Source organism: Canis aureus, chromosome 35 (assembly GCF_053574225.1).
Source record: "Canis aureus isolate CA01 chromosome 35, VMU_Caureus_v.1.0, whole genome shotgun sequence".
Lineage (NCBI taxonomy): Eukaryota > Metazoa > Chordata > Mammalia > Carnivora > Canidae > Canis > Canis aureus.
Genome location: NC_135645.1, coordinates 30,110,632 through 30,129,264, shown reverse-complemented (window position 1 = coordinate 30,129,264; position 18,633 = coordinate 30,110,632). Strand labels below are relative to the sequence as shown.

At 36.0% G+C, this 18,633-nt stretch overlaps 1 long non-coding RNA gene across 1 annotated transcript; it reads right to left on the bottom strand.

The window, feature by feature from the left end:
- Positions 1 to 230: 230 nt before the first annotated feature.
- Positions 231 to 17,094, bottom strand: LOC144305169 (uncharacterized). Its single transcript, XR_013372206.1, has 3 exons — positions 17,056 to 17,094; positions 13,685 to 13,750; positions 231 to 366 (listed from the first exon to the last, which is right to left on the bottom strand). It is a non-coding gene; the product is annotated as an uncharacterized LOC144305169 (long non-coding RNA).
- Between the last annotated feature and the right edge of the window lie 1,539 nt (positions 17,095 to 18,633).

Here is an 18,633-nt window from a genome sequence, read left to right as displayed (position 1 = left end):
CCGCCGGCGGGAGGGGCCTGGGGAGGGCGCCTCAGTCAGGGTCTAAAGAAAGAGCAGGAGGCCTCGTGGGTGACAGACGGGGCGGGGGGGGGGAGGGGCAGCTCCAGGGCCGGCTTTGAAAGTTGCGTGACCTCGGGCGACGGCGGCGGGGGCTCTTGGCCGCCCCCACGTGTCCCTAAACCTGGACGGAGAAGCGAGGACGGCACGTGCGGCTCCTGCGGCTGCAGCCCGGCGGCACCACCCGGCGCCCGCCGCTGCCCTCGGCAGGGCCCTCGCCCTGGGCCGCGCACCGCTGGGGACGTGCAGGGCAGCAGCCTACCAACTGGCATCCACGCATGGATTCTCCGAAGTAATGAATGGACCTGACTGAAGTAAAAAAACAAGTTAGGGAACTACCCTTATAAAGCAGGATTGAGTGTCATTTCTTTGACGAGGACAAGGAAAGGGAGAGAGAGCTCCAGAAATGGAAAAATGTTTAAATAAAAGTAAATAGACTTAGTGCCTGATCTCTATTTCCCAAAAATTAAAGGAAAAGAAATGAATAAGTCAAAGACGACTCCAAGATTTAATCCTTAAGTGACTGGGAACTCAATAGGGAGAGGAGATCTGATAAGAAGCGCTGATTTCGAATGGGAAGTATATGTTTGTTTTGGTATCTGTTAAGCTTACGGTGATGGAATCCATCCAAGAAGATAATGTTCATTGGCAACTAGTGACGGAGCTGGAACTTGGGTAAATGGACTTGAATGGTTGTTAGAAATATAAATATGTGACAACTGATGATGAGTTGCTGTAATTTGAATAGCCATTTGATCATTTTATGCACTTTAACCATTTCAAAAACAATAATCAGGGATGTCATAAAAATCCGAGTATTGTAGGGAATGTTTTTATCTCTTTGTCATTTAATCCTTACACCAAAACTTCCATCAGGTTCTTATTGTTATTAACTATCTTGTAAACATGAGGCACAGAGATGTGACTTGCCCAAGTTCATATAGCTACAGAGAAAGGTCACATGTGGTTTCTGGATCCAGAGCCTGAACAGTAGGCACCATGCAATACCTACTGCAGATACAAAGGGTAAATATGCTCCAAACAGTCATAGTACGGAAATTAGTTGATTCTGCTACAACGGAAAGACTGAATAATTCAATTCAAAGTTGTCTGGAAACACCATGAAATAAAATCCGTAAGATAACTGGCAAATAACATAATGATAAAATTGATTTTCGTCTTCCAGAAAAAGGAAACACTTCATTTATTCAGTGCTTATTCATTAAGGAAAGCATATCTAAAGCAAGAGCGTAAATATGATCTATGTTTATGCAGATTTAATTTTTATGAACTTTAGCTTAGTTCTTCATATGTTTTCAGAGACCAAAACAATGGTTTTAACTTTGTACTGAGCTATATGCAAATTTTTGCAGTTACTGACTTAGAAGTATTTTTTAAAAACTATACATTTTTTAAAAACTCTACTATACTTTCTTAAGATATCTCTATGAACTACAATTGAATAAATAGTAAATATGCTTTAAAAATAAAGATCTTTGTTTCTCAGATTAGTAGGAGTTTATCCATAGGATTTAGCAAAAACTAGAGCAAACGTTATCAAAGATTAGATTTAGTTAGAAATTTAAATGTTTCTGGCACTGATAAAGTGAATAGTCAGGGTAACTTGGTAGAAATGTGCATGCTGCTTACAGAAATCACTTTTTTTAATGCCTAGAATAGCTAAGTTCTGTTTATCCTTGAGTAAATTAAAATAGAGACTGTAAGAGGTTAAGTGCGTATGTGTATGAGATAGTAGCCATCATCTTACCCTCACTGGATTTAATACTAAGAGCTATTGGCCTTAATTCTAAGGAACTTCTGCCCCTAATCCTGGACTGTAGGGCAGATTAAAAAAAGAAAAAACAAAATACACTGTTAGGTAATCAGAAATTTTTTTTTTTACCCTACCATCTCTGTGGAGCTTCCAGATTAAAAATATTAGACTTACCAAAATCACTTTTTAATATTTTGAGTTAATATCAGTTTCTCCTATTAAAGAAAAATTATCTACTTCTACAGTAGCAGTGTGGAAATATTTAGGTCATTATATATCTTCTCGGGTTAAACAAGAGGGCATTATACAGTGTTTAATTAATAATTAATCTTTATCCAAAGCTTAATAGTCCAGGGGGAAAATATACTAACCAGGAAACTGAGCCATGACATAACTGCAAAACTTCTTTGCCCACCTTGCCCGAATCGTCACTATGTCCTGCTAAGTCCACTTCCTAAAAACCAACATGAAAAATATTTGTTCCTACTTCCCAACTACCCACCAAGTGACATAACACACTACTATAATGCAGGCCCTCATTATGTTTTACTTATGATTATCTTATTTTAAAAGTTATTTTCATGGGGCACCTGGGTGTCTCAGTTAAGTGTCTCTTGATTTCGGCTCAGGTCATGATCTCAGGATTAGGAGATCAAGGCCCACCTTGCACTCCTGGCTGGGCTTGGAGCCTGCTTAAGGTTCCCTTTCTTTCTCTCCCTTGGCCCCTCCCCACCTCACAGGTGCTCACTCTCTTTCTCTCTCTCAACAACAAAAAAAAGAAGTTATTTATACTAATATATTTATTTGGGATTATTATGCCTATTATTTAATATAATGTCTAAAACAAAAATAGGGGGCAGCCCCAGTGGCCCAGCGGTTTAGCGCTGCCTTCAGCCCAGGGCATGATCCGGGAGTCCCGGGATCGAGTCCCACATTGGGCTCCCTGCACAGAGCCTGTTTCTCCCTCTGCCTGTGTCTCTGCCTCTCTCTCTCTCTCTCTCTCTCTCTGTCTCTCACAAATAAATAAATAAAATCTTAAAAAAAATAAAATAAAAATAAAACAAAAATAAGAAACCTCTTCATCTAATCTCCAGAAGATATAACCAGTTTCATAATCTTATACCCATTTTCAACATAAGCACAAATATATATGTATGAGCATTCATATTTTACAAAAATCAATTCACGCTTTATTCACTGTTTTCTATTCTATTATATGCGTGCATACATGGGCGCCTACATGCATGTGTGGGTTGTTAATATTAGACTGTAATTTTTTTATGGTCTTTGGATAATACTTTGTGTTCAATACCTCAGTGTTGAAAAATTAATTTAAAACAAAGTAATACCAATAATGTTAAAAAAAAAAACTTCTAAAACTTCACATAAAATTTTGAGTGGATAACTTCTGATAGGCCATTTTTCCACTTTACTATGTGGGCTTCTAAGAATCAACTGATAAAAGACAACTTTTTACTTCCTATGACATATATATAGTGTGTGTGTGTTTAAAGATTCTATTTATTTATTCATAAGAGATGCAGACAGGGGCAGAGACAGGCAGAGGAAGAAGCAGACTCCCTGTGGGGAGCCCGATGTGGGACTCGATCTCAGGACCCTGGGATCACGCCCTGAGTCGAAGGCAGACACTCACCCACTGAGCCACCCAGGCATCCCTATAACATATATATTGCAATCCCATTTTCCTATTTAGATATTCCTTAATAAATTTAAAACTATTGGCTTATTTCTGAAAGTTATTATATCCTCACAAAACAGATAATTTAGCAAATTGGATTTTGGGGAACTGTTAAGGCAAATAACCAAAATGTGCATAAATTAAAATAAGCTATTCGGCATGCCAGATTTACATTCTGTGGTATTATAAGATCATAAAAGAAAATATACTTTAAAATACTTTTGGGGGAGAAGGATATGCACTAATTAACATCCTTTAACATGGAATATAGTTTTTGTTGAAAACCAAAGGGGGACCATTACTGGTTGTCGTGGTTGGACCTGGGTAGAAACCAGGGTCAGGGTCAGTGATATTTTCTTAAGTGTCCATGATAGTTTCAGATAGGACAGTTCCCAGAAAACTAAATATCTAAGGACTGATAATATGAAGCTTTCTACTTTCATCCACCTGATGATGTACAATACTATGTGCATATTATGTACAATATTAAAATTCTTCAATATTATAAATACAGGCAAAGTTTGAAGATATTGCAGGTTTGGTTTCAGACCACCACAATGAAGCAACTATTACAATAAAGTGAGTTGATTTTCTTGTTTCCCAGAACATAAAAAGCTAGATTTACACTGTACTGTAGTCTAAGTGTGCAATTGTCTAAAACTTAATGTACATTTCTTAATTTAAAAATATTTTATTGGGCAGCCCCGGTGGCACAGTGGCTTGGCGCTGCCTGCAGCCCAGGGTGTGATCCTGGAGTCCCAAGATCGAGTCCCACGTCGGGCTCCCAGCATGGAGCCTGCTTCTCCCTCTGCCTGTGTCTCTGCCTCTGTGTGTGTGTGTGTGTGTGTGTGTGTGTCTCATGAGTAAATAAATAAAATATTTAAAAATATATATTTTATTGATAAAAAAAAATGCTAACATCATCTGAGTCATTGTTGGTGAGCTGTAACCGTTTTGCTGGTGGAAGATCTTGCCTTGATGCTGATGGCCACTCACTGACCAAGGTGGCAGTTGCTGAAAGCTGGGGCGGGGTGGGAGGAGGCCGTGGCAATTTCTTAAGACAACAATGAGATTTGACACATGGATGGATTCTTCCTCTTACAAATGATTTCTCTGTAGCATGTGCTCACTTTGATAGCGTTTTACCCACAGTAGAACTTCTTTCAAACTTGTAGTGCATCCTCTCCCACCCTGGCGCTTCTTCACCCACTAAGCTCACGTAATGTTCTTAACCCCGCGCTGCCATTTCTGCAATCATTACAGCGTCTTCACCAGGAATAGATTGTATCTCAAGAAATGACTTTCTTTGCTCACTCATAAGAAACAAAATCTCATCCATTAAAGTTTTATCATGAGATTGCGTCCCCCTCTGCAGGCTCCACTTCTGGTTCTAGGTCTCTGTATTCCCACCGTCTGCAGCCACCTCCTCCACTGAAGTCTGGAAACCCTCAGAGTCCTCCATGAGGGCTGCAATTAACCTCTTCCAAACACTGTGACACGTTGCTATTTTGACCTCTTTTCATAATCACAAATGTTGTCAATGGAATCTAGAATGGTGAATCTTTTCTGGAAGCTTCCCAGATCCATAAGTGGAATCTGCATGGTAGCTACAGCTTTGCAAAATGTATTTCTTAAATAAGGAGACTTGAAAGTCAAAATTACTCCTGTATCCACGGGTTGCAGGGTAGATGTGTTGGCAGGCAGGGAAACAACGTTCCTCTTTCAGTCCATCTCGCTCAGGGCTCTTGGGCGACCAGGTGCATTATCAATGAGCCGGCATATTTTGAAAGGAATCTCTTCTTCTGAGTTGTAGGTCTCAACAATGAATTTAAAGTATTCAGGAAACCATGTTGTAAACAGATGTGCTGTGATCCAGACCTTGTATTTTTTCGTTTGCAGAGCACAGGCCAAGTAGATTTAACATAATTCTTAAAGGTCCTAGGAGTTTTGAAATGGCAAATGAGCATCAACTTCAACTGCAAGGCACCAGCTGCCTCGGCCCCTAACAAGAGAGTCAATCTGTCCTTGGAAGCTTTGAAGTCAGGCGTTGACTTCCCTTCTCTAGCTGTGAAAGTCCTGGATGGCATCTTCCAATAGAAGCAGTTTTGTCTATCTTGAAAAATCTATTGTTCGGTGTCACCACCTTCATTAATGCTCTGGGCTACATCTTCTGGACAACTTGCTGCAGCTTCTAGACAGCACTTGCTGCTTCTTTTTGCACTTTTATGTTACAGAGACGGCTTCTTTCCTTAAACCTCATGAACCAGCCTCTGCTGGCTTCAAACCCTTCTTCTGCAGCATCCTCACCTCTCTCCGCCACACAGATTGAAGAGCCAGGACCTTGCTCTGAATTAGGCTCTGGTTTGAGAAAGTGTTGTGGCTGCTTTGATCTATGCAGATGACTAAAATGTTGTCCATCTCAGCAATACGGCTGTTGGCTTTCTCGTCATTCATGTGTGCACTGGAGTAGCACTTTTAATTTCCTTCATGAACTTTTCCTTTGTATTCACACTTGGGTAACTGTTTGGCACAAGAGGCTTAGCTTTTGGCCAATCTCAGCTTTCAACACATCTTCCTCACTAAGTTTAATCATTTCTCACTTTTGATTTAAAGTGAAAGATATGCAACTTTTTCTTTCACTCAAACTCTTGGAGGTCATTGTAGAGTTACTAATTGGCCTGATTTTATTTATTTATTTTTATTATTATTTTTTTTAAATTTTAATATTATGTCTTGGGGAACACGGAGGCCCAGGGAGAGGGAGAGACGTGAGGGAACAGCCAGTCTGTGGAATAGTCTGAACACACTCATGTACTGGTGGAGCTCGCCGTTTCATACGGGCACAATTTGTGGTGTCGCAAAACAACTAGAATAGTTACTTCAAATCATCCTAATCAGATCGCTATAACAAATCACCATGACAAATACAATAATCATGAAAAAGTTTGAAATTTTGTTGGAATTACCAAAATGGGACACAGAGACAGAAAGTGAGTAAAAGCTGTTGGAAGAAAAGGTGCCGATAGACTTGCTCAGTTCAGGGTTGGCACAAAACTCCAATTTGTAAAAAAAAAAAAAAAAAAAAAAAAATGCAGTATCTGCAAAGTACAATAAAACAAGGTCTGCCTGCAAGTGCATCTCTACAAAGCACTTCCAAATCTCTACACAGTTCAGCCCCAGGCAAAGTCACAGTGACCTCAGTAGTCCTATTTACGTAACAATGTCTCTGCTTCCCCAACTGATGTCTAGAAAAAGTGGCCCATTCCTACTGTTTCAGTTCTCAGCCTCCTTTCCTTTTTTGTGAGTTGTCTCCAGTCAAAAGTCTACCCTACTCAACTCACAAAATGCTTTGAAAAATAACCAGAGAGAATCCTCAAATTCTCCAGATATGTTCCACAGCCTTTCTTTTGTTTGTTTCCTTATTTTATATGGCACTCTATGAGCCTGGTATAGGCTCATACCTATGGCCCCTTCATCATCAGATTTGCTTACTTAACATTCTCCTGTGCTCAACAGTTTGGCCTTTATCCTTCTTTTCTTTTTTCTTTTCTTTTCTTTTCTTTTCTTTTTTTTCTTTTCTCTTTTCTTTTTTCTTTTCTTTTCTTTTCTTTTTTTCTTTTCTTTTCTTCTTTCTTTTCTTTTCTTTTCTTTTCTTTTCTTTTCTTTTCTTTTCTTTTCTTTTCTCTTTGTACACTTCTTTTAATAGCTCCCTCAATCTCATAGCATGTGAAATCACACTCTACACCAAGGGTTCAAATCTACAGTCTGCTTCCATTCAGAGTCCCTGTCACCCATTTCTAATCACTTGTTTGCTGAATATTTCTGTTTGGACATCTTACTATCCTAGAAAGCACAGCCTATGTTCAAATATTTATTGTCTTAATCACACCTCCTCTCTCCATCCCAGCCTCCTTCACTCTCTCACTGCCTGTACAATAAAGTCTAACTTCTCTAGCCTATCATTTTCAAGTAAACTTCCATCCTTATTGCAATGTTTATCCTTATTCCATTCTTCTGCTTACTCATCTTTCTAATAGTTATGTAAGCTTCATTTCACTTGGACATTCACTTAGTGCCCCCCAAGAAATTTTGTGATTCTCTTTCTCTTTTCCGTATACCATTCCAATTACTTATAATTTTCTCCTAGTTCCTGACTTACCTAAAACTATTCATTCTCAAAGAACATCTTAAGTCTCCAAATAAGTGCCTCTATTATGCTATCAAACTCTATATATCTCTTTAGTATCATTTATCACAATCCTTAATTACCAAATTTGTATTTATGAATATGTGCATTCATATTTATGAATTTATGACTCATATATGTAATATATATAATTTTATATATAACCTACATATAAAATCTATGTTTTGGAAGACCAGAAAGACCAGTATAATTTAAGCTTTCCTTTACCAAGATACATATCAGGAAATAATTCCCACTGACTCTCATTTTTGTGAATGTCTTGTGAATAGAAGTGTCCTAAAATGACCCTCTAATTAATTACATTTCTGTGTAATTCCCTCCTTGTGAGTGTGAGAGAAAACATTGACTCATTTCTAGGTAGCAGAAGATAGCAAAAGCAATGGAATACTCATGCCTCGCCTAGATTGTGTTATACGGTAAAGATGATGGAATAGTCATTCCCATGATTATGTGTAAGACTCTATCATAGCACACTAGACTCAGAGACTCCTGCATGCTTTATAAAAGTTAGCCACCGTGGGGGTGCCTGGGTGGCTCAGTCAGTTAAATCTGACTCTTGATTTTGGCTCAGGTCATGATCTCGGGGTCATGAGATCGAGCCCTGCACTGGGCTCTGTGCTGGACATGGAGCCTGCTTAAGATTCTTTCTCTCCCTCTTTGCCTGTCTCCCTCTTCTTGCCTGCATGTGCATGTGCTCTCTCTCTCTCTCTCTCTCTCTCTCTCACTCTTATACCATAAGAATCTGATCTCGGCCAACAGCCAAATGGGCCTAAAAGAGAATCCTGAGATACAGAAAAGAACTTAACCTAGTTGACACTTTGAGACTTTACACAGAGGATCTTGTTACCATGCGCAGACTCTTTACCTATGGGAACTATGAGATTATAAATATGTTTTACAAAAAATAAAAAAATTAAAAAAAATAAATATGTTTTACTCCACTAAGTATGTGGTGATTTGTTGAAAAGCAATAGAAAACTAATACAGACACCAATGGCTTTTGTTCAGAACTATCTTGTCCAGAATGACTATTTGGCAAGTGACTCTGGAATAATAGTTTCTCTCTACAAATGAAGACAGAGTCATTTACTAATCAGTATAATGAATGTCTCCTCCTAGAGCAAAGGGCAAATTTGCTTACTGGCCATAGTAATAGATTCAAGGTCCCTAAGCCCAAGGTTCCTCAGCCATGATGCAAAGCCACTACCTAAGAAGCATCTACTTGTCTCCCTTCATGTCACCTCCATGAGACTTGGAATACGAGGAAAACTAACCCATATATGAAGATCCTTCTTGCTGTGCTGTTAAGTATAAAGACTTCCAAGAACAGGAGACTCATACCCTCTGCCATTATCCACAAAACTGGCAGGGTAACTTATTAGTTTGCACATAGGGTAAAATCTCAGAACCTTCACAGTTCTTGACAAGCTCTGCCTTATTCACTTTTGGATTTCCAACATCTATTATGAGGCTCACCATAATGCTTAACATATAGCAGGAGAGCAACATAAAACTTTTAAGGTGATAAATTAACTAATGAATCCGGTACAACTTCTATAATCTAAAGGAACTTTTCTCCATAAAATATTATGTCTTTTATAATCTGTGTAATTAACTTAAAATTCGATTTTATATAATCTTTATTAATAAATTTTAAATACATAAATTTTAGATTTAATTTTTTATTCCCCAATAAATCATATACTTTTTGAGAACATGGATTTTTCCCCTAGTCTTTATATATAGTGGCCACAGAAGATAGCACTGAATAGATTATGGGTCTCTAATAAATGCACTCATTGATTTATTAAACTTGATTTTTAATGTTGTCACACACAATTTCAGAAAACAGATCTTTCTACATCATTTGCAGCTCACCTCCTAACTAATATGCCCTTTTAAAAAAATTAATAAAAAAAAAATTAATAAAAGGCGATCACTAGCTATTTGAATAATATTCAACTTTTTAAATAAAAAGACTTCTGGTGGTAAGCAATTTCTTTGGAAATATTTAGATTATCAATATGAGTGTTATTAATAATATCCTCACACTTACCTATGGCATACAGGCCTAGGATACTATGTTCTCAAGAAGGCTAATTTGAGAATGTTATTATGTTAGAATAAATTATACAAAATTATTTTTCTCCTTTTGTATGTGTTGAATGACATTCACATGAAGTATCTAATAGTCACTAGGTAGGATAGGTAATTTGCTATGAATGAGGAAGGTAAAACATATGAGTCACACACACACACACACACACACACACACACGAAAGACTACTACTAAAAGTAGGTGTGTCAGGCCATAGCCCAGAGAATCTTTAGGTATGATGTCTGTTTTATGAGCCATATGAAGTAAAGGAGAAACCATGGAAATCTTAACTGCAAAGTTAGAGAAGTATATACTTTGGGCTTAAAATATAGTCTCCAAGTCTCTTTAGTTGGGCAAAATAAGCTCTCTTGGAATTTGTTAATGGTCTTGGTATTTTCTATCTTCATCTCAAGACTTCAGTTTAATTTGGAATCCCCTGAGATGAAGCTGAGAAGGAAAATTTGTTTCAGTATGCACCTGTATCTAAAGAAAATGCTCATCAGGTAAGAGACAGCTTAAGTGTAGCAATTTATCTAATTTGAAAGTTTCCTCCAGTAAGTGCCTTTGTCATTTTACACCTGATGCTTAAAATTCAAAATGGCAGTTGCAGCAGCATCTCAAACCTACTAGAAAAATGAGAACCTGGACAGCTCTACCCTAACAGTCCAACACTTCTATCCTAAAAGTATCCAATGACTGACTTCAGGAGGCATTTGAATCCCCTGAAATTTTGTGTATGTGTTTATTTTGTATTATGAGCATATTTTTTTAGGGAAAGTTTTTATAGGTTTGATCAGACTCTCATGGTTTAAGGAAAGGAATTGAGATTATAAGCACAGACTGGCTATCCTAGAATCTGGATTAGAAGGCGACTAAATTTAAGGACATTTTGAAATGAATGAATAATTTTCATTCTTGTTACAAAACAGTATGTAACTTATTATATCATTTCGCACTGAGGAAAACTTTCTTATAAATCTAGTTATTTAATCAACAGGAATGTGTCCATTCACAAATCCTTTCCTATGACCACATACTAGATTTTATTAATAATAACTGGACCATCTCCAAAATCTTGATTTCAAGCATTGAATTCTTTCACTGATCCTCTAAGCACACCAACTACACTGCCTACACTCTAAAGACTCTTCAATTTCTTCGGGGTCTCCAATGTGCATATTCCCTCTCATCTCTCACCTCATGTTCATGCTTCCCTTTGTAATCAATTTAAATTTCATGACTCATTATTATAACCATTTCTGTGCACTTTCCCACAACTACTTTGCTCATTTCTCTAATAATTTATATTTACTTGACCAAAGCCTCACCCCTGAAGATACTAAAGCTCAAGATGCCTGGTTCAAGTATGGATTGTTTATAAGATATCTCAGGCCCACTGTTGCACCTGTGCATGATCCTGTTTTCCATCACCTTTCACCTAACCCAATAGCTTGTTCTTAAAATCTTCACTTTCTCTCCTGCATCATGGTTTTCCATATTTATCAGGCAATATTTATAACTGTATAGATGTGCCTTAGAGTAAGATTGGGGATTTTTCAGTAGAAATATATTTAGGATAGGGCAGAGGAAAAGAAGAGTGCATTTGTAAAGGGTATTTTCAATAGAGATGCATTAGTAGTATATCACAGAATATAAGCTGGGTCAGAAGGGAAAGACAAAGAAGGATCTTGTGCAGTGGAAAAGTGATGAAATCAATGGGTCTCTACTCTTAATGGAGGTCAAAGAATTATTGGATACTGTAAAAATGGGGATGAGCTGGAAGTTGCTGGCCATAGTATAGAATGACTAAAATTGAGACATGAGCTGGGATATAATTATTTTTAATGGGAATATCTTGAGTAGTGAAGAAGTGGAGTAGAAGAAAAGCGACTGAAGGGGTCAGAGTTTTGGTGAATAATTAACAGGGTTATAGAAGACACTAAAAATCAAGGCAAGAGTAATGATGGAAAGAAATGCAAAAAGCCTTCCACAAATGTGGCATGAAGGTGGGAACTGACATAGAAATAAGCTAATGACATTAACAAGAAGAGTTCAGACTGGAGCTTGGTCTCATAGCATGCACTTCAGAGATATTGAGATAATGTGGGAGAGAAAGGAGAATTTGTTTGGAAAAACAGCAAATGGAAGCACAGAGGACACCACTCCCCATAAGAACTGAAGTCACATGAGAGCGAGAAGGAAAAATGTCTCCACTTGACAGAACTGTAGGGGAGGTGTGTCCTCAGTGAACAGCTGAATTTCCAGAAGAAAAAGAAATAGAAGGGATATTCAAAAGTAGGTTGACAAAGACAGGGTTACTAGTCCTCCACAGATCTCAAGGGGCTCTGGGAGTTAAAGTGTCATGAAATCCTTGGGTCATCTATTAAAATGAGCTGTTCTAAGTGGATATTAAAATTATCCCTCGTTTATATTCACCAGCCCCAGGAATATAATCTAGTCTTTTTAGTGCATTCATAAGCCATTTAATAATTTTACCTGATTAAATATATTTATGTTTGAATCCCAGCCAAGAGAGTGAATCAGAACTTACTCATTTGTGTGATAACACACTTACAGGGAAAAATAGAGCTGTACTGTGTGTTGTACTGTTGAATTTATCCTTTATAGATTTATAGATTTATAGATTCAACTTGAACTAATTAAATTTCTATCCAATCTGAATAGCAAATCCAAAATATCACGATAAAAAATATAGTAAAGGTTTTGCAGACTTGCTTTTGTCTTGAATTATTTATTACCAGTCACTTAATGATAAAATTGAATCAAAAACAAATTTTTCATTGTTTCAAAGAACCTACTTAGCATTCCATCTACCAAAAACCTGTTTTATAATTGATACTCAGCCCTAGGAATCAAGAGTACCTATACAAGGAAATGTGTAATTACCAGTTTATATTCTTTTTACAACTGAAAAGTCATTTGTGAAATTCCTTAATGCCAGAAAGTGCATGATGAATAAAGAATTGGAATAAAGGTGATGGTATCTGCTTACAGGATTGTGTCATTGCATTGTGGTAACCTTATGGCCATCTTCCTGCAATAGTGTGTATCTGTCAAGGGACTTTAAGATTCAGCTGGTAGGCTGCCTTCTGGAAATTTTACAGTTGAAGAAGGATAACAAAACTATGTCACTAAACAAAAGAAAGTATTCTCAATTTGTTTTGGTGGAGACAAAAAATAACCTATTAATTTTATGTTTATTTTTAGTTAGAACATTTCCCATAGCCAGTGCCAACTTTGATTCACCTAGAGAATGAGCATATAAAAAAATAAGGGCAAGAATAGTTAATAATTGCATAGTAGCAATAGAAAACTGTATTAATATCTTCTCTAAGGGAGGCATTACTATCTCCTCTATTTTACACATGAGGATCAAGAAGGTTAAAGAAATTAAATTATTTGTTCGAAACCTTAATAGCCAGTAACAAGCTTTTCTGAGGCTACGCCTTCACATATCACAAGAACATACTGTTTATACATCTCACCCTAGGGTGTTTCTAAAGCCATTTATTTAAAATATTAATATGGTACTTGAAAATAAGAGGCTAAGTGTGAGAGATAAAGAAATGAGAGATTACAAAAAAAGGAAAAGTGAACATTACACAAAAAGGTTTGTCAACACTGAGAGAAGCTTGAAGAATGCATGCCTGGGAAAACAGATTGGTTCAGTCTGAAAGCTATGCAAAGAGAACTGGGGCTTAAAAGGATTTAGTGGAATAATGTGGAGAAGAAACATAAAGAATAGCAAGAAGAAGCCAAAAGCTTTCTTTATTGTGTCAGTTTTCATTTTTGACTGTGGAAAATCAAGGATATGCTATGCTGACTCACCTGGCGTGTGGGCTGACTTCTCTTTGGAATGCCCAGAACCGACCCTCTGACTTTTGGCCTTCAATCCTGGAAAGACAATTAAAAACCCTTAACTGGAGTTTTCCATTTTTTGACTGGGCATTTCATGTTTTTAATGGATTGAGCTGGAATAGAGCCAGGTAATTTCCAAATGACAAGTTATTTCCCTAGAAGAGAAATAATTTATTCCGAGGAGAGGGCCTGGCAAGTATGAATCTTAACAGTGGAACCATTTTTCTTTTTTAAAATTGTCTTCCAAAATGAGTTTTAGGGTTGAGAGGTTACTTTTCAAGTTTTTTTTAAAGTAACACAAGTCGGAAAAACAAATAATTTATATTGCTGGTTATAAAAACATGTTTTTAAATATATAGCTATCCATTAGCTCAGCTTAAACTAAAAATAATTAAAACAAGTATAGAAAACATATTAATAAACAATACTAGGTACCTATCTTGATATTAAGAGGAATATATATTTTAAAAGACTTACATCTGAAAAGTATCAAACTTTGAATTAAATCATTGGCAATAAATCTGTAGCAGCTTGAATCATGGAAGAAGTAATGTTCGAATTACTAGTAAATAAGAGTGTTATGAAGAGGGAGGGGACCTTTTGTAAAGTATAGTGTTCAGGGCAACATTATTATTGCAATCAACTGTTCAGAAAGACCACAGTTCAGTTTAAGAAACAAACAAGGATAGGGAAAAAGAGAGAGAGAGAGAAGTAAACCATAAACAGACTTAACTATAGAGAATGAACTGATGGTTGCTGGAGGGGGGTGGGTTAAATAGAGGATGGGGATAATGGAGAGCACTTCCGATGAGCACTTGGTATTATATGCTAAGTGTTGAATCATTAAACCATATACCTTAAACTAATAGTACACTGTATGTTAACTAACTGGAATTTAAATAAAAAGTGAAGAATAAATAAATAAATACAAGTATAGTTGAACACGATGGGCCTGGGGTAGATCACTGTTCACTTATATTTATTTTTCATTCTTAATACTTGAGAGTATACTTATTTTCCTGGTTTTTTTTCTTGATATAGCAAATGGCATTTCCCGAAGGTTTATCTTATATAACAGTTTTTGCTTTATTCATCGAGATTTATAATAGAGAAAAGAATACTTTTACATCCATGAAGCCTCACTGCCCAGGTAAACTCCTTAACAAAGGTCTGTTGGAGTGATTTGCTTTTTTGTGACCCCAAACCCGTGCATGAGATATTAGTAAAGTATAATTCTAATTAGTAAAGTATAATATTCTAAACTGAAAAGATGCAAATGGTTCAGAACTATTTGTTTTACCTTCTAAACAATTACCTAGAATGAATTAAACAAATATATTGTTTAATGCAAACAAGTAAGTAGTTGATTGATCATTTTTTACACCAGGTAAGCTACCGCACGAAGTTGGGACAGTGGTTTTTTTGTCTGTTGTTTTTTTTTCTTTTTGACCTACCGAGCATCTGCAACTTTACTTTGTATCATATTCTCCAAAATACTTAATTAGACTTTTGGACCACTACTTAGGAAGCAGGTAAAAACCTGCCTTCATGCAGTGGTGCTTTTATCAGTTTCATTTCCTATACTGGGGATATCTAGGAAGTTCATGTATTTGTACTTTTTCCAAAACTGCTTCAGAATATAGAATACAATTGCTTTGCACAAGAAGCACTGACTGAATGGTTTGTTTTTGCTGTTGTCTGAAAGCCAGTTTTACTCTTTCCCTGGAAAAACTTAAAGATCTGAAATAACTGCAAAAATCTCTTTTGAAGTTGGTCAGAGTTCTGAGCTGAAGTAAATTCTCCTGGGAAAAGACCAAAACACAAAACCTTCCAAATAATTTCTAGAATTGTTTTGCTCTATCATATGTTCAGCATCCAAAATTTTATCAAATTTTTAAAGATATTGTTGATATAGAGATACTTTTGAAAAATTTATCAATTTGTACACCTATTAAATAGCTACTGGGACCAAGTATTCATTAAAATATTTAGAAGGCCCAAACTTTGAAGGTTATTAATATTTGAGTATAGCTGTTCTGCCATTTACACAGTAAACCACAATCTTTGATAATCTTTGACATATTGCCAACTAGTATGTACTCTGTAAATTACTTCAACATGTTCACCTAAAACATCCATTTAACTGGAACTGTTGTAACGTAGACAATACTTAGCACTATGCAAAGTAAAATCAGCCTTTTTTCTTTACTGTTTTTCTGTAGAGAGAGTCATTAATTTATATTATTGGTCGGTACAATCATATTGGTTGATGAAATGTATAGTTCCTCTCATATTTCCGTTCATTGTGAATCTTGAGCTATTACATTAATTGCCTTTTAAATAGAAGTAATAATTGTTTTCCCATTTTTATCATGATACCTCTTTTCTTTCTTTTTTTACTTTTTTTTTTTTTATCTTGGCCCGTTTTGCATTTTGACTTTAGGTGAATAAATACAAGAAACAGCCTAAATGGAAACATTAATTTAATGATAATGTCTTCTAGGTGTAGATCTTTCTGCTCTGTTGGAAAGAAAGTAAATATTAAAGGCAATGGACACTCAAAAATACTGTTTCATCATTCTGTTTGAACCCTCGAGGTACTAAAGGTAAGATACCAAGGGGAAAAGATTGGAATCAAAATGTACAAGTGACTGTACATATTTGATGTCACTTTGTTCTTTGGAATTTCTGCTTATTGTCAGAGAAAGCAAATTCTTTCAAGGCATGAAAATTGAGTTTTATTTTGTGATATTGTTTTAGTGGGGATTCTTTTAACAAAGTATCCAAGACTTTCAAACTATTGAAGTTGCCTTAAAAAGCAATAGGGTTTATCCTGGGGCCAACAGGTAAAAATCTATAAAGACAGGCTAAAAAAGATTAAGTGCTCCCTTGGGAAGAACATAATTAAGAAAGATTTCACTGAAATACACAGAACTGAACATGATAGAAATAATGTCAAGCAGACTATTTTCCACTTAAAGAAGATAACAAGATGAGGGTTCAGGAATGGGACTGGGGGAAAGAGGAAATTCAAGGCAGATGTCAGGAAGTACTTTTTCATAAAATGGACCACAAGTACTGGGGGAAGAAGTCTGAATGGAAAAACTAAAGGTAGAGTGAAATCATTGGCTGTAGTGGTTGAAGAAACTTGAATACACTTTTTAAATGTGGAATATAAAATAAGAGAATACAGAATTATTTTTACAGTTTGACATGCTTATTTTTAACTTCAATTAAACAGGTCAAAATAAACAGTCATGCAAATCAAACTAGATATAAATCATTAAAAAGAAAAAAAAAAAAGGCCTTACTAGTTTTACTAAATAAATTCCTTGACCTACCCCCTGTAAGTCACTAACTCCAACTAATTCCAAAGTGACTTTGGAATTGACATTGTCCTTTTTATTCCAAATGATTATGACAGGACCTCTCATCAGGCACCAATGTTCTATCTCTGAGTTTTCTTGAATATAATCACTTTACTTAAAGTCATAGAATCATACACTTTTGAGAATTGCCAGTATCATAAAAATCTTTGTATTTAATTCTTTATGCTCTTTACTTAATTTTTTTATAGAAATTAAATTAATAAAAGTTAAACTGCAGTTTCCAAACTGCAGTGTCCAAAATCAGAACTTCTAACACCTTTTCATAATTTCATGTCCTAGGGGAACTCAGAAACAACATGTCCAAGACTCTTTTCTTCCTTCTGTTTCTAAACTGTATTGATATATTTTGCATATTTCTATCCCCAGACCCAGAATCATCAGTTATTCTTGGAAGCCCTTCTTCTTTTTAGTGTGGAAGAGGTTTTTTTTCTTTTTATAATTAATATACAATGTTAATTTAGTTTCAAGTGTACAGCATATTGATCCAGCAATTCTATGCATTACTGAGTGCTCACCTGATAAGTGTAGTCACCATCTGTTATATACAACATGATTACAATATTATTGACTATATTTCCTATGCTGCACTTTGGGGAATAACTTTTGCAAAACATAATCTTGGCTTTGTTATTAGGCAGAATTAGAAACTACTTAATTTAAAAGATTGTGAGCTCCTGCTGGACTCCATTTCATAATACCATGCAATCATTTTGATTTTGAAATCACATTTCTTGTATCTTATTGGTTCCTGACAATATTAACAAAATTATTTATATGCTTTTTTCTCAGCACACACACAAAATTTTCAAATAAAAATATCAATATTGCAACCTACAATGAGTCTTAGGCTGCTTTAATTTTTAGAATAGACTCTATTAAGTATGAGATTCCCAATCTAAATTCTGAAAAGCATCAGAAGTAGTTATTTTCTCCATGCAGTATGTCAGCAACTTGAAAAACACATTTTCCAGTTGGCTTTCTACTTTTAGGAAATTTCTTCCATTGAATTTTCCTTTCTAATTCCATTTTACTTTTTGAATATTTAGAATGGTTTATTATTTCAAAGTCAATATTATATAAAACATAATAGAGAAATATTCCCATCCTGCCTTCTCTCCCATGCTCTCCTTTCACAAAGATAATGATTTATTAATGTTCCTCTTTCTAATTAAATGTTGCTATTTGCAAACTTGTGGTTTGCATTATGGTAACTCTACCTATCCAATTGTGAAAACCTAGAACCAGAGAATCATTTTTTTTTACTTGTTTAAAAACTTCTTCTCATAGATTTTTAAAATCTTTTCTCTCATCTTAAAAAAAAGGGGCGGGGGGCAGCCCTGGTGGCTCAGCTGTTTAGTGCTGCCTTCAGCCCAGGGCATGATCCTGGAGACCCGGAATGGAGTCCCATGTCGGGCTCCCTGTATGGAGCCTGCTTCTCCCTCTGCCTGTGTCTCTGCCTCTGTGTGTGTGTGTCTCTCTCTCATGAATAAATAAATAAAATCTTTTAAAAAAATCAAAAGAATCTTTTTT